This window comes from Ochotona princeps, chromosome 7 (genome assembly GCF_030435755.1).
Source record: "Ochotona princeps isolate mOchPri1 chromosome 7, mOchPri1.hap1, whole genome shotgun sequence".
Classification (NCBI taxonomy): domain Eukaryota; kingdom Metazoa; phylum Chordata; class Mammalia; order Lagomorpha; family Ochotonidae; genus Ochotona; species Ochotona princeps.
In genome coordinates this window covers 24,927,869-24,943,216 of record NC_080838.1, presented here as the reverse complement: position 1 = coordinate 24,943,216, position 15,348 = coordinate 24,927,869, and positions in this window count along the sequence as shown.

Sequence of the window (15,348 nt, the reverse complement as noted above, 5' to 3'; positions counted from 1 at the left end):
AGGAAAAATGTATTGTTTCTACTCTAAATGGCAGTGTTTGTTTGCTTGTGTAGTTACTAATGCTTGCAGGCTCATGTTTGGTTGAAATTTATCTGTGGGGATTCTGAAAGCCTAATCTTGGAATTCTTTCATTCACAGAAAATTTTTATTTTTTCCCAGCAGAGCCAGAGCTGTGAATCCTAAGCCCAGGGCTATGAGAGGCTCTACAGCATGTGAAAGTTGAAGAGGCGTGTTCACAGATTCACAGACGTCTTCTTTTTTGCCTTCTTTCTTGTTTGCCTTTTTGTGTCTAGTCTTGACTTTGCCAGAGGCTACTTTATTTCATTTTAGAGTTTTAAATTTTTTATGCCTTCAGATTAACCTAGCATCTAATATCAATGACTTCAAGACTTAGTCTTTGGTAATTTTTAAAAATTTATCTATTTTTATTGGAAAGGTAGATTTACAGAGAAAAAAGACAGGAAGATCTTCTGTCTGCTGGTTCACTCTCCAAATGACCTCAAGAGCCAGAGCTGAGCTTATTCGAGGCCAGGACCCAGGAGCCTCTGCCAGGTCTCTCACATGGATGCAGATCCCAAGATTTTGGGCCGTCCTTGACTGCTTTCCTAGGCTGCAAGTAGAGAACTGGATGGGAAATGGGCACCCATATGGGATTCTGGCATGTAAAAGGTGTGGATTTAGCTACTGAGTCATTGTGCTGGTCCCATTCTGAAACTTCTGTAATCTTCTAGGTTCCTGACTCAATAAAGGAGCCTCAAATTCATTTCCCTTCATGTAAGAGGCTCCTGAGCTCATACTCTTGATGTGACAACCATGTGCAGCTGTGTGAATTCTGCTGTTTTGTTTCCTTAGAGCTCTCACTTCAATCCAACCGAGTCCTTTTTTTTTTCTGAGATTTACTTATTTTAGATTCTCTTTGTTTTATTATAAACCATGGACACAAGCTATTTTCTCAAGGGTTAATTTTATTATGGAGGCAGAAGTCCTCACAATATGTAACCCTTGGTAAGATGAAATAACTGTACTTGAGTTCTTGAAAGGTGACTGTTTTCATGTTAACGTTTGACTAGAACAAACAAAATAGTTCTTAAAATTTGAAAAGTGCAGTTCACTAATTTTAGAGTGATCAGTGGATGAAAACTGTAGATAAGAGTAGTGTAGAAAGAATGTTTTGCCAAAATAATTAATTTGACCATCTATAATAGCATACTTTTTATTTTGACTCGTTCATTGTTCTTGATCCCCAAAATAGTATTTCTAAGTTTTTGGCAATTTTATTCCTCGACTGTGATTAAGAACTGCTGAGCAAGTGCCTAACCATGCTCAAAGAATGCTGATTTTCTTTCTTACAGGATTGGCTCACAAGTTGGGTTTCTGGATGTGGTATATATTCTAAAGCCAGGAAAAATTAATTGTGAAGCCTTATAAGGTGGCACAGGGAGTTACAGTTTCACAGTAAACTTATGACAAACAAATACTCTATTAAATGTTCTACTTCGGTGGTGCTAGTAATGGGAAAACTTGATTTAATTAAGAAGCCAAAGTATTTTTGTTGGAATATATAAATGTTGCAGAATAATAGGAGGAAGCAAGCTAGTATGATCTTCTATCACTTACAGGGAAAAAGAAAGAACCGACTCGAGTTTTAGTTTAGTCTAAAAACATAAAGCTTTCTTGGGTCATTTGATAGGCAGGTTGCCTGAATGGCCTGCTAGAGGTGTTGCATGTAGCTTGTTGTGTGCATGTCGTAAAGCGTAGCCAGAGCCAGTAAATCTGGGTAGGAATCAAAGGACTGCCATCATCAATAGTTAGTTACTGCTTTCACCGGCCGAAAATGGAGGCCACAAAACACACCAGATTAGGCTGTTTTTAATACTGAGAGAAATATGATATGAAAAATACTTAGGAGTTAACACATGTAAGATGCTGAATACATAATGAATACTTTTGCTGTTCTCTGACTGGCTCAGAGTTTATGCCAGGTAAATTGTAATCATATCTTCAATCTTCCTTTCAATTAAGTACTAGTTGCCTTAAAATTGAATAAAAGAACCCATAACATTTTCTGAAGTATCCAAAATGTAATAATTATGTTATTTTGCAGCTTCCACATTGAGTGGTAACTTTTGTGGTTTATTTCCAGTACGCTTTTCTCTGTCATTGAACTTCAACGCGTCAAATTACTGAAATTTAGGAACTTAAACTATTGTTTTCTCGTGTAAAAGTAATTGCTGCTGGTTTTAATTATTAAAAATGGCCACCTCTATTCTAGTGATATTCTTCAATCTTGATATGTAAGTGAACAATGATCATAATTCTCATCATACTGTGCTGATTTATTGAAGTCTTATTACCAGTACAATGTGACTGTGGACTTTTTATTCATTTCTCAACACCATAATAAGGTAATAGATTTAACTTTGATCACTTGTAAGACTCCATGAATCTTTACAGAGACATTGCAGGAAATTGATCAGGCAGGAAAAGAATTATATTAGCCATTTTGATATATCTGAGACTTGACAGAATAGTTGTCACCTACAGGGAAATGTAGGAATCTACACATCTGTATTTCATGAAGCTGGTTTCAGAATAATCATTAGGAAATTAACAGGAGATTTTTGTGATTGCCAGGTAATTGACTTCACTTATGTGCTAGTCCAAATTGCATTAATTGAGTTGATCACGAAGAATAGTCTCAAGTACCACTCCATCAGGTGAATAACTACCTTAGCTATACAATACTATAATTAAGACTCTAGTTCTAAATCATACTTACCCAATTTTTTTTGATTCTAAGTGAAACATCTCAAGTGGCTTAAATTTAGCAGCTAACACTGTAAATGATTACTGTAGTGTTGAAAACAACAAACATACCACTGGCCCATAGAATAATTATGTAATTTTAGATTGACTGGTGGGTTAAACATCTTAGTGAGTATAAGATGATTTGTCTTTTAGGCAAATTCCAAAAAATTATCATGAGCTTCTATTGCTCAGAGAAATAAGCCAATTTCAAAAGGACAAATATGTGTTCTCTCAGGGGTAAGGCAGTCTTCATGCAAAATCCGAAAAAACTAAATATATAGGTAAGCATGTAAGTAGATATGATGATCTGCAAGTAAAGACATACTGCAGTATGCATCTCCACTCCCAAATAAAAGGAGGACTCCCAGTGAAACTTAAATATACCTTGACAATTAGATACTAGATTTTCTACATTTGCCTATACATAGAGCACTGTGATAGAGAATGCTGGGCTTCTGATATGGGAGGAAATAGGGAGGAAGACGGATGGGGAGGGAGAAAAAGGAGGTGGAGGGGAGAATCTCTATACCTGCAGAACTGTGTTATGGAAAATAATAATAATAAAAAAGAATAAATAGCTCACAAAAGAGGAGTTGCTTATTTGAAAATAAACAGCTATGGAGGGCCTGGCGGCGTGGCCTAGCGGCTAAAGCCCTCGCCTTGAACGCGCTGGGATCCCATATGGTCGCCAGTTCTAATCCCGACAACCCCACTTCCCATCCAGCTCCCTGCTTGTGGCCTGGGAAAGCAGTCAAAGACGGTCCAAGGACTTGGGACCCTGCACCCGTGTGGGAGACCTGGAAGAGGTTCCTGGTTCCCGGCTTCGGATTGGCGCAGCACCAGCCATTGTGCTCACTTGGGAAGTGAATCATCAGACGGAAGATCTTCCTCTCTGTCTCTCCTCCTCTCTGTATATCTTTGTAATAAAAATAAATAAATCTTATGAAAAAAAGAGCTACGGAGAAGGTGAGAGAGCGACACAGATGGACAGACTGAGATAGACATACTTAGGTATCTTCAATCTGCAATTTCATTCTCCAAATGGCCAGAATGACTACGACTGGTCCAAGATGAAGCCAGGAGTCTCAAACCAGCTCCTGCTCTCCCATGTATGTGGATCTCCAGGGCAAGGACTCTCTGCTGCTCTCCGATTCTCTTTTCACACAAGCCACCGCACTGTGAACACTGCAGTTACTTCTGTGCTTCACACCCGAGTTTGCATCTGACCCTACCTGTCCTATTCTTCATGAATGTGTGCTACTCTTGATCTTAGATAAAAGGTACAGGAGCAATATGGCTACGTCCTAACCACCACAGTAGCACCCCGTTTCCTGACGAAAGTATTATTTTTCATCAGTCCTTCTAACTGAGATTCTTTCTCTTAGCCTTTTTTTTTTCCCCTTTCTTCAAGTCCAACTCTTGTTCTTGTTGGGATATTTTGTCTTTTGGAACTTAAAAAAATAAGTTTCAGCAGCCTTCTATATTCAAGCTGCATGTTGCCTTAATGGCCCTTGAAGGTACAGCATATTATCAAACATCCTCAAGTTTTAAGATTTTTTTCAGGCTCTCTGGGGGTCTCCTTCATTCATACTTGGTACAGAAGCTCCGTAGGGATTTTTTGTGGAATTTATTTATCAGCAATTCTGTGACTCATTTCTAAAACCTCTCTGCAAAAATTTTAGATGTTTTCTTTGCAAATATAGTAAACTGGGTGGATATTCCACTTCTGATAAACCTGTAAGAGGGATAATATTGAAATGGCCTCTGAACAAAAGGCCACCAACTTACAACTCACTAGCCGTTTTCCATGGGTAAGCCCTTCTGAAGTTGTTTCCAGGCTTTGGTTGTCTGCCAGGGTCTAGAAGTTTCTATACTTGAAAAATTTACCCACTCAGGTTCTGGATCTTCTTGTACCACAATTTCTATAAGTAGACCTCTACTCCCCTCCACTCCCTCTCTCTGTCTCTCTCTTCTCTGGATGCCATGGTACTGAGTGTCTTTCTTGCATTGCTGTTGAAGTTGAAACTGTCTTAGAAGGTGGTGTGAGCCAATTACTTTAAAGAAACGGATTTCCTTGAACTCTTGCATGCAACACTGCTCTTTAATTTATCCTCACAGCTGCAAAGGCTACTCTGTGCTCCTTTTAAAATTTGTGTTTCAATTCCAGACCTTTTCTGTCCAGCTCCAGACCTTTATATTCAACAAAGTATCTGATATCTTCACTCTTCTGTTTTATTTAGCACCTCAAATACAAACAATAATGTAATTTTTTCTCTAACAAGCTCTTTCTCCAGCATTCCTTATCTCACTAATACTTATTAATGCCATTAACTATTGTTCTTGGGCTATTTTTAGTATATCTATTTCTATTCTCACACCAGTATAAACAATCAATATCAAGTATTTCAAATTCTAGCTACTAAATATATCTAAAATATGTACACATATTTTCATTCCCATTGTCCTTTCTTGATCCATTAAAAAGCCCTACTTTTTCACTTCAGACTCTGTGGATTGTCTTTAAAAGTCATTTGTTTGTTGATTTACAGTTATGAGAGAGAGAGAGAGAGAGAGAGAGAGAGAGAGAGAGAGAGAGAGAGAAATTCATGCACTGATCCCTCTCCAGTGCCCCCAGGAGCTGGAGCTGGACCATGTCATAACCAGGAGCTGAGACTTCAATGTGGTGTCTCCCTGGTCTCCCACGTGGGTGGCAGGGACTCAGCATCTGATTCATCACATGCTGCTTCACATTAAAAGGAGTTTGGCTTGAAGAGAGAATACCAAATGGTGTCTTAGCTACTATGCCAAATACCCACTCCATCCTTTTTTATTTTCAGAATGCATAAATCTTATTGTCATCCTTCGCTAAAAGCATTTTTATATTTTTATTTGGTTTTACAATAAAGACAAAATACTCAGTACAGCCTACATGACACAATTAGGTGAGTTCAAAAATTAAAGAGGAGCAGTAAGGGGAACTGATCCAGAGCCTTCCCCTGGATGCACTGTTCTCTGACAGCAGATAGCACTCTGTATCTTCATATCTGTTCCACAGCCCTTCCTTATGGCCTTCTCACGTTTTTAGGAGCCGTCATTGGGTTTTTATAGAGATCTATGGGGATGGTGGAAATGATTTGCACCATTTAGAAGCTTTGGATAAGTATTTCTTGACAACTTTCTTTATGCATCCAGTAGGAACAATTTTTGTTTTGCCCAGAATGTATGGACAGAATGTGTGGAGGTTGGTTCCTTAAGGCCTTAGTTTTTGCTTTTAGTTACTAAATAGTTTAAGCATACAGGCTCTGACACCAGAAGGTTCCACTTGCTGGCTTTGGAAACCTTAGCAGTTTCTAAGTTTTGTGCATTTTTCATACTTTTAAGAAGACATAAATGATAGCATTTACAACGTAGAAAATAATGTGCTTAGAAGAACGTTTGGCCCTTATTAAATGCCTTATAAATGCTAGCTTTTATCTTATTTGTTGATATCTGGTTAATTTTTGTGTCATGCCTTGTGCAGGGCCCCTCTTCCATTATTGATCTAAGCTTTATTTTTATGGTATCAGAAACTTGGGGTGGGGCAAGAATTAGTTTATATGTTCCCTAAATGTAGGAAGCATGCCCTATCACAGAATCTAGCACAGAAAAAGTATTCAGTAAATATTTATGAATAGATTTTCTTTAAAAATATTATCTACTTCTGATACCTTGTTCAAAACACCTCTCGCTTTATTAGTGTATTTATTCTGTCCTACCAGAAATGTCCAGGTTTGTTTTTTACTCGAATACATTTGTGTTAGAGGTCTTCCTGCTGCATTTAGCACTTACTAAGGCACAGTAGTCCTTTTGTTAAACAAAACAAAACAAAACACACAATAAGGCAACTCTAGGCTTATGAGCTCTGTAAAGCCTTTTGACTGCTGGGACTTGCTGAAACTCCACTTACTAAAATGTTTAAAATATCAAGGACCTTGAGACTGCTTTGTTACCAAAACAAGGCTAAACAAATCAAAAAGAAATATGGAAAAAGGAGTTGTCAACTTCAAACGAGATAGCCAGCTGCTGTGGATTCCTTTCAATCAGTCGGAGTTATGAACCAATCACCCAACATACAGTAGAGCAGAGGAGAACAAAAATTAGGTCAATCGATTGAACTATTTTAACAGGATGGCCAGAGTGAAAAAAGAGAAAGAGAAAGAGCGAACTTGAGTTGGTGTACTAGCATCTGTTTGATAGGAAGCTAAAGTCAAGTGTGCCTTTTAAGGGGTTGGTCATTAAGTGATCTGTATGAAGGATATTTCTGTTTTTCTGTAATTGGTTGGTGTCATACAGACAGGACCTACCTTAGTTGTGTTGCTGCTGGCCACTTCTGTCCCCAGCTGGAAACACTGAGGGCCGAGGCTGAAGAGAGGAATAATCAAGAGGCTCTGCCTGCTTCTCTCAGGTCTTCCCATCTTCAGTTCTCCACAGGGAGCAATGCTGATTGAGAAAGAAAGGGGCTTGTGGAACCAAAGAAAGGGCCATTGCACCCGTCAGAATCACTGCTCCTTGGGATGTCTTAGTCTGGAGCAGGAGCTTTTGAGAAATGAAAATAATTCTTCACTTTTTGTTTTTCTTATACTAGTATACATCATGTTATCTTTCTGAAACTAACAGAAAAAAAATCCCTTTTCCTTTGTCACTGAATTATGAACAGTTACATTTAATTTTTAATTATCTTTGACCTCTATTTCTATGAGTTCATGAGTTAAACATTTTTTTAAAATTTTGATCTACATTCATCCCCATGGCCATTCAATTTTCTTTTGCATTCTAAGTAAAATCTCAGAGAATCTGATAAGGCTGGTCAGAAGTAGATAACTTGTAATCACTAACTTCAAGTAAATCATGGAAGATTAACTTTATCTTTCTATGAAAGATAGAATAGTGTGTGAAATGGGCAATTTGAATATTTCCAGGTTAGAGAATTTTTGCCTTACTTGATTGCTTTAAACCAATTGGAGAGATAAAAAAAAGCAGAAGAAGAAAAAAAAAAAAAAAACCCGCTGAACACTTGCTCTCCCCAGTTCTTCTACCAGGCACTCTTTCCTTTATAGAGCTCACATTGACAACATAATGAACGCACAGCACAGCTGTCAAAGGAAATGTTTGAGCACTTGTGAAATTACAGGCTGCTGCTGAAATGATTTAAGCATGCCATTACCTCTTGCTGCATTTAGAACAAATAAGCCACCTGCCCTTTAGGTATTATCTGATCTGTTTGAATAGACTGCTATATAGACTCATATACTAGACTCTAAACATTTCCTTCTACCAATTCTGCTCAAAGAACTGCAACTTCAGCACCTCACACTACTTTCCTCAGACTCAGTCTTTGCACATGTTGCATAAACCGTCACTTGTCTCCTGTGTTAAAAGAAGCCTCATATTTGTGATCACAGTTATGCAGCCTTGGGCTGTTGTATCTGCAGGCCATGCTAGTCTGACTTCAAAACCCTCTGTGCCTTCATACTTCTAAAATCAATGGTTTGATCATAAATCCACCTCACGGCTAAAAACTCTTTTCTGTCAGACACGGATTGTCAGAAATGTTCTACAATTGCATCATCAGTCTGAAATGGATAAATTTACTAAGCTATGATGGCTGCATTACCATAGCTATTAGCACCTCAGTAAGGAAGAACCATTTAGGTTAGTGCCCTCAGGAGCACTAGTTTTGACTTTCTGTGCTATGAGCTATCCCCTGTGGCCCAAGGGCACTTAATGTCCCTTGTCCCTGGTTTACTGTAATTTGATAAGGTGATTATTTGGAAATTGTAGGAGGGATGTAGGGAAACCATTATGGTTAGGTGGTACTATTAAGAATCGCTACCTAGACTTGAAGAGGCAGGTACAGAGAGCAGCTCCTTGGCTTGAGGGAGGACAATGAGTATGGAGTGGCAGATGACAGAAATCATGATCTTCTATTTGAACAGGACACTGCCAGCCCAAATCACTTTGTAGGGAGGGAACTGAGGAAACACATCATACCTGAAGCTCACTTCTTCCCCCAGATCCTTTGAGAGTGCTCAACAAAGACTAAATTAAAAGAGAATCAGAGGCAAGCAAGAATGTTAGTTTCTCAGAGAGAGGACAGGTGAGGACAGGGTGGAACATTGCTGAGGGCACACAGGATCGTTAGCTCACATTTGAGAATAACCAGTGTATTCTAGTGATTTGTTTCTTGGTCACCTCCCCCAGTACTTATCTTTCAAACTGAAGTCCAAGTGTTATTCTTAAACCATAGCTGAGTGTGTTATATTTCTGCTAAAAGATTTTCAATACCTCTTCTATAAAATCCAGGTTCTTGATTATGAAGTTTAAGACCACACTAATCTCTTTTCCAATTAACTTTTGAGTCTTTGCCAACCACTCTGCTTTATCGCTTCTGCTGCCTGACCCTGATAATGTCCCGGCCTTCCATCACTCCATTCGTTTGTTCACTCCTCCTCCAATTCAGATTGCTTTTAAGTTATTTGATAAATTATTTCTTTTTCTTTAGCATCTCAAACATTCTAGTGTTATGAGGTTGTCTTCTCTCAGCTGAGGCAGGGACAGTCCTTCTGTCCATTTTGTTGCTATTCCAGTTTTTTCCTTAAACCATTGTAACACATCCTGTCTTTATGATTAATTGTGATACAGCTGAGCACACCACTTGGTAGACTATGACCTTAACAACATTTGTTTTGTGGCTTCAATCCAGGATAGAATTTCCAGTCACACAGGTGGAATTACACTGTGATGGGGTATATGAGGAGTAGCCACAGTTAGATATACTTCATGAGCAAATCCAGACCATGTCTAAGAGGGAAGAGCAAGATGCCTTTTCATCTGAAGGGGTGAAAGAAGATTTGAATACTAGGAGAAAATCTGGGACACAATCAGCTGCTTGGACAGTTCTGGAAGCTGTGGACTGAGGTTGTAGATTTTGTGAACTGGTGAGTTTCCCTGATGCTGAATAGAATTCTGATGCCCAGAACTATGTCTGGGGGTCCTGGACATTTGGAGCATCATGTCTCTGCTTGGTTATCTTGAATGCAGCTGGGTCAGTAGCTGTATTGTCCTTCAAATGCAATGGCTATGTTTATTTATCTTGATAGTTGTTTTTCCTTTCTCCTGCTCCATCTCTTTAACATCATGTTCAGAACATAGCAGGTGCACAAAATATGTCTGTTGCAATAACTGGAAATGAGCAGATTTTATTTGTATAAAAATATTGTATGGAATGTGAAAATGTATGTTTCTATGATGATGATGTTTTAATAACAGCTAAAGTATATCCTGCTGTAGATATTTTCAGATGTATATCTTATTTCTGTCTCTGTTTTGGCTATTCTGTTGGATTCAGAAGATAATAGTATCTTCAAAATTAGTGTGCGCTGGGTATCTATGTCTGCAACGGTTTAGTGTTTATGTGGAGTCTGATTGATGTCAGGAAGAGTTACAGCAATGGATTTGGCCATTCTGCTTCAGAGCACTTTGGTGATGTAAAGAACTTCTGCCTGTTTCTCAGATGTGTTTTCTCTGCAACATGTTGGAACTGTACAAGGGAATAAACGTTCTGTTGTCCGATTCTGAATCAAAATCACCCGGAGGTGGGCCTGATGAAAGTGTCAGTTTCTGAGCACCAAGCGCTACTCCAGTTGCAGAATTGTTTTTAATTAATTAGAAAGGCAGAGAGGTAGAGCCAGAGATCTTTGTGCTGGCTCACTCGCAGCTGGGACTGTGCTAGACTAAAGCTAGGAGCCTGGGACTCAGTCTAAGTTTCCAGTGGGAGGGTCAAGGTCCCAACCAGTGGAGCAATCAATCATCTGTTACTTCCAAGAATGTGCTTTGGCAGGAAGCTGGAACAGGAAGCAAAGCTGGGATTCAAACCTGGACAATGAAGTGGTGCACAGGTGTGTCCCAAATGGCATCTTCACCATGGACCAGCATCCACCACCTGAGACAGAATTTATATGACTTTATGAACCTTATAACCAGTGAATCTTTGCCCTGGACCTACAGGTACACATTAGAACCACTTGCGGATATTTAAATATAAATGGATTACTGAATATCTATCTCTTCCATCAAGTTGCATGGAAGGGATTTTGGACAGACTTGTAATGCCCAAGCTGGGAAAAGTGAGCAGGTTGATAGGAAAATATTATGGCCTACGTGCTATAAGGAGACTTTTGAAGCCTTGGTCTTTAAATTGTCTGAGCCATTTATGATTTGTGTGTCATCCAGCACCTATGTGGACATCCTTTTCCTTTTGAGGATCAAAAAATAATTCATAATCCCATGGATTACCATAAGAATTAAGATAGATTAATACAAATAAACTATTTGAACAGAACCTGAAATGTAAGTTCAATAAGCATTGGCAATCTTTACTATTATTGTCAATCATCCAAGAGTTATGCTTTTCAAATATAGTGGCAGGAAGATCTGGCATGATGGAAACGGTATCAAAAACAATAGAAGTTGTACATATTTTGTGAGAGCCATTTGTCAGAAATGGTGACAAAACATGAAATTTTTGAGATATTGGGTAAGTTCTTTATTCTGGTGAACATTTTAACGACTAGAGGCTTCTAAAGCGGAGGATGAATGCTTTTGTAAGACATTTTTTGTAAGTGATACTTCAAAAATTGGAAATATTCCACATAAAGGTGATTGACTGAAGATTCATTGAGAACATTCATATGTAATATATGAAATTTGACTATAAATATATTAATCTTGGAAATGCTTTTAAGTTCTAAAAACCGAACTACTTATTATTATTACCACAATTTTGTCTCTCAGATAAAATGCATAAAGTGTACAACCATGTGGTTTTCAATGTTGAGATCATTCTGGTCACTTTTTCCCAAATCTAGTTGGAGGAAGAAGTTAGGAGGAACCCCTAAAGGAGGGAGCTGTGTTGATGGATTGAGGCTTCCCTTTATTGTGGAATGTAGCTGTGGCCAGGTCTGCACAGATAGAAGGTTGGATGCTGCCGAGGACACATGATAAAGCATGATGCATTTGAGAACACAGGAATTAAGATTTTTTTTCATAAAAGATGGTCTCCCAATGAAATTGTTAAATGTATCTTGACAATAGATTGTTGGACTCTTCCATTCTCTATACCTGCTATGTCAGGGTACACTTAAATAATAGACCGATGAAGTGATGACTGTTTTCTGAAGAACTATGTTATTGTAATAAAATAGAGGAAACCAGTGGGGGAGGGTGGAGGGGAAATTCCACAGCCTTTGGAACTGTGTCATAAAATAAATAAAATAATTAAAATATTTCTTGATTATAATAATATAGCCTCTCCTTTGTAATAATGGATTTTAAATATGAAGTTGAAAGAATAAAGCCCATTTGTGATGGAATGAATCACTTTATAAGAGTACTGATTTTTTTTTTTTAGATTTTTATTATTATTGGAAAGCCGGACATACAGAGAGGAGGAGAGACAGAGAGGAAGATCTTCCATCCGATGTTTCACTCCCCAAGTGAGCTGCAACAGGCCGGTGAGCGCCGATCCGGAGCCGGGAACCAGGAACCTCTTCCGGGTCTCCCACGCAGGTGCAGGGTCCCAAAGCTTTGGGCTGTCCTCGACTGCTTTTCCAGGCCACAAGCACGGAGCTGGATGGGAAGTGGGGTTGTCGGGATTAGAACCGGCGCCCATATGAGAACCCGGGGCATTCAAGGCGAGGACTTTAGCCACTAGGCCACGCTGCCGGGCCCGAGTACTGATTATTTTTAACTAAATAATATGTTCAATTTATCCCCCAAAGAACTCAGCTCTTAGATGTAGCAATGACTTTCATATTAATTTCTTTATCTCAAGTCCTAAATAGAAATAAAGCTTTGTCAGGACACTAGTATTTGTTAGGAATGAATGGATAAAATGAAAATAAAATTTGAAGGAGGATAGAGGTATGTGTGTGTGTGCACCTTGATCAATATATTATCTGTTTACAGATTACAAAGCAATTTGCACTCATTTAATAATCTTTAGTTACGCAGTTTGTATTCACAAGTCATTGAAGGATTGAAAGAGTAGTATAACACATCCACTGCGCTTAAGAAGTTTGTAAGCTTATGTGTGAATAATAAAGAGAACAATACTGTGACTTGGTATTTATGGAAGTTATAAGAAGATCTTTATTGAAGTTTCATAAAGAGTATAATGTTGACTCCTGGCTGTAAGGGAGTTATGACTTTTCTTTTTTTAAGAGAGAGAGAATGGACGAATGAGTGAGCTTCCATTTGTTGGCAACTGTTGCTTCCTACCCTCTTTCAAATGCCTGTATCAGCATGACGATTCTCAAGCATAAGTACAGTTGGAAACACATTGGGGTCTCCATTACAGATGAGCCTGCATTGCTGAAGCTCTGGGGTTCACATTGATCTGGATCCTGGAATAGAATTCAGGAGCTCTGTCAGGGGACATTTGTGTTTTAACTATCAGTAAAGATCTCATCCAAAATAAGAGTTTGAAAAGGCAGAGAAGATGAGGAGAAAGGCTACTGCACAATTAGAGCAAAGGCATTGAGGACTGAGGATATGTAGCCCTTTTAGAAAAATGGAGATAGAAAACTCTTGTAAACAGAAATTTATCATGTATTTTGTAAGTGAAGAAACTCATACACTTATGCAAATTGTTAAACCCATTGTCTAGTGAGAAGGTGAATGGTAAAGAAATAATATTTTTATTTGTTTGTAAGGCAGAGTTACAAAGAGTGAGGGATGGAGGCAGAGAAAGAGAGAGAGGTCTTTCATCTTCTGGTTCACTCTTCAAATGGCCACAACAGCTAGGGCTGAGGCTTGTTGAAGCTAGGAGTCAGGAACCTCATCTGGGTCTCCCAAATGGGTGCAGGGGCCCAAGTACTGGGCTATCTTCTACTGCTTTCCTAGGTGTATTAATAGGGATTTGGACTAGAAACAGAGCAGGTGGGACTCAATTTGGGATGCCAGCTCTTCAGGCTATGACAAAACAAGCCAGTGTCCTAAGAATATTTTACCATTTTTTAGAGATATGACCTTGTGGAAATAATAATATTACCTAAGTATAAATGTAGAATTAAATTTTCTTCCAATTTAAAGAGCAATTATATTATAAGAAAAATCTAGACTTCTATTGCTTAGAAACCCTAAGTCTGCCTCACATTTCCATGGCTATTTTTACCAAAAAAAAAAAAACTGGATAAAACATGAGTTGAAAAGCTCAACAAAGAGTTAGCTTTGGTATGTTAGGCAGCTGTGCCGGATAGAATATTCACAGAGGATGAGGAGGACCAATTACCCAATGAGCTCTTGTTGGGGCAATGAAAATGTAGTGCACAATCCAAGGTCATCGGAACAACAGCCAGGAGCCCTGAGTGGTCCGCAGAAACAGAACAGTAAACTTCCTTCGGGACTAGGAAGAGGAGCCTTTTCTGGTCCTTACTTAGTTCCAACTTTGGATCCCCACCCTCTCTTGCAATGACCATCAGGGTCGCTCCGGAGGCTCCCCCCCACCCCCGCTAAAAAAACGTAGAATAGATAGAAAGAGAAATACAAGGAAAGTGTAGAACCAGACAGGAAACCAGCATGAATTCACATATACCTTACTAGATAAGGACACAAAAATAAGTTACTCCTCACTAGGGTATTGAAGATTTCTCTGCACACCCCTCCTAAAACTGTTCTGCACCTCAACTGTTGACAAATGCCTTGTTAGAGTTATAAGCCAGGTTAGACTATTCTAAAATTTGACAAGTTCAGCAAAATTATGCTTCAACATTATAAACTGCTAAATACTATAATGAAAATAGACACGAGACAGCTGAATAGTACCCTATAACCACTTTAAGGTGTATAGCAGCCAGTTCTGTGTATAAACAAAAAATGAAATGTCAGTGAAGTAGTCACAGGATGTGATTAAGAACTTACATGGTTTTAACATATTGATTATTCAATACCATGTCAAATAATTCCATAATGTTGTAAATTGTTGTTGATGTTGTGCTGGAGCTTTCAATTGATCGGGATGTTATTCTGCCAGCTCTACCTTTAGACCAGAGATGGTATCCCCAAGAAACTGTTGAATTTATCTTGACAAAAGATGCTGGACTCTGCTTGGTATATGTTTGCAAAGAAAGAATCTGGACTTAATTTGATCTGCAATACTACAACAAGGTGGAGGAATCCACCATGGGGGGAGGGCATGGGGAAGGGTTGGGGGCATCCCAGAGCCTATGAAACTCTGTCACATAATGCAACGTAATAAAAAAAAAAGATAATTAGCAGAAAGGAAAAAAAAAATGTAGTGCACAGGCTGATATCAGAGTGCAGATAGAGATAAGGGAATGTTAGGAAAATCCCATTAGGGCGTAGATGAACGGAAGCGTCTTGCTGCAGGCTCTGATGCTCGTCTTGGTAAGACTGAGCTGTCCCTCTCCCTGTGGTCCCAAAGTGAGAAGGCATTTTTCTGTTGAGGCATGTCACACAAAGTGCAACAGACAGAGGTCTTCT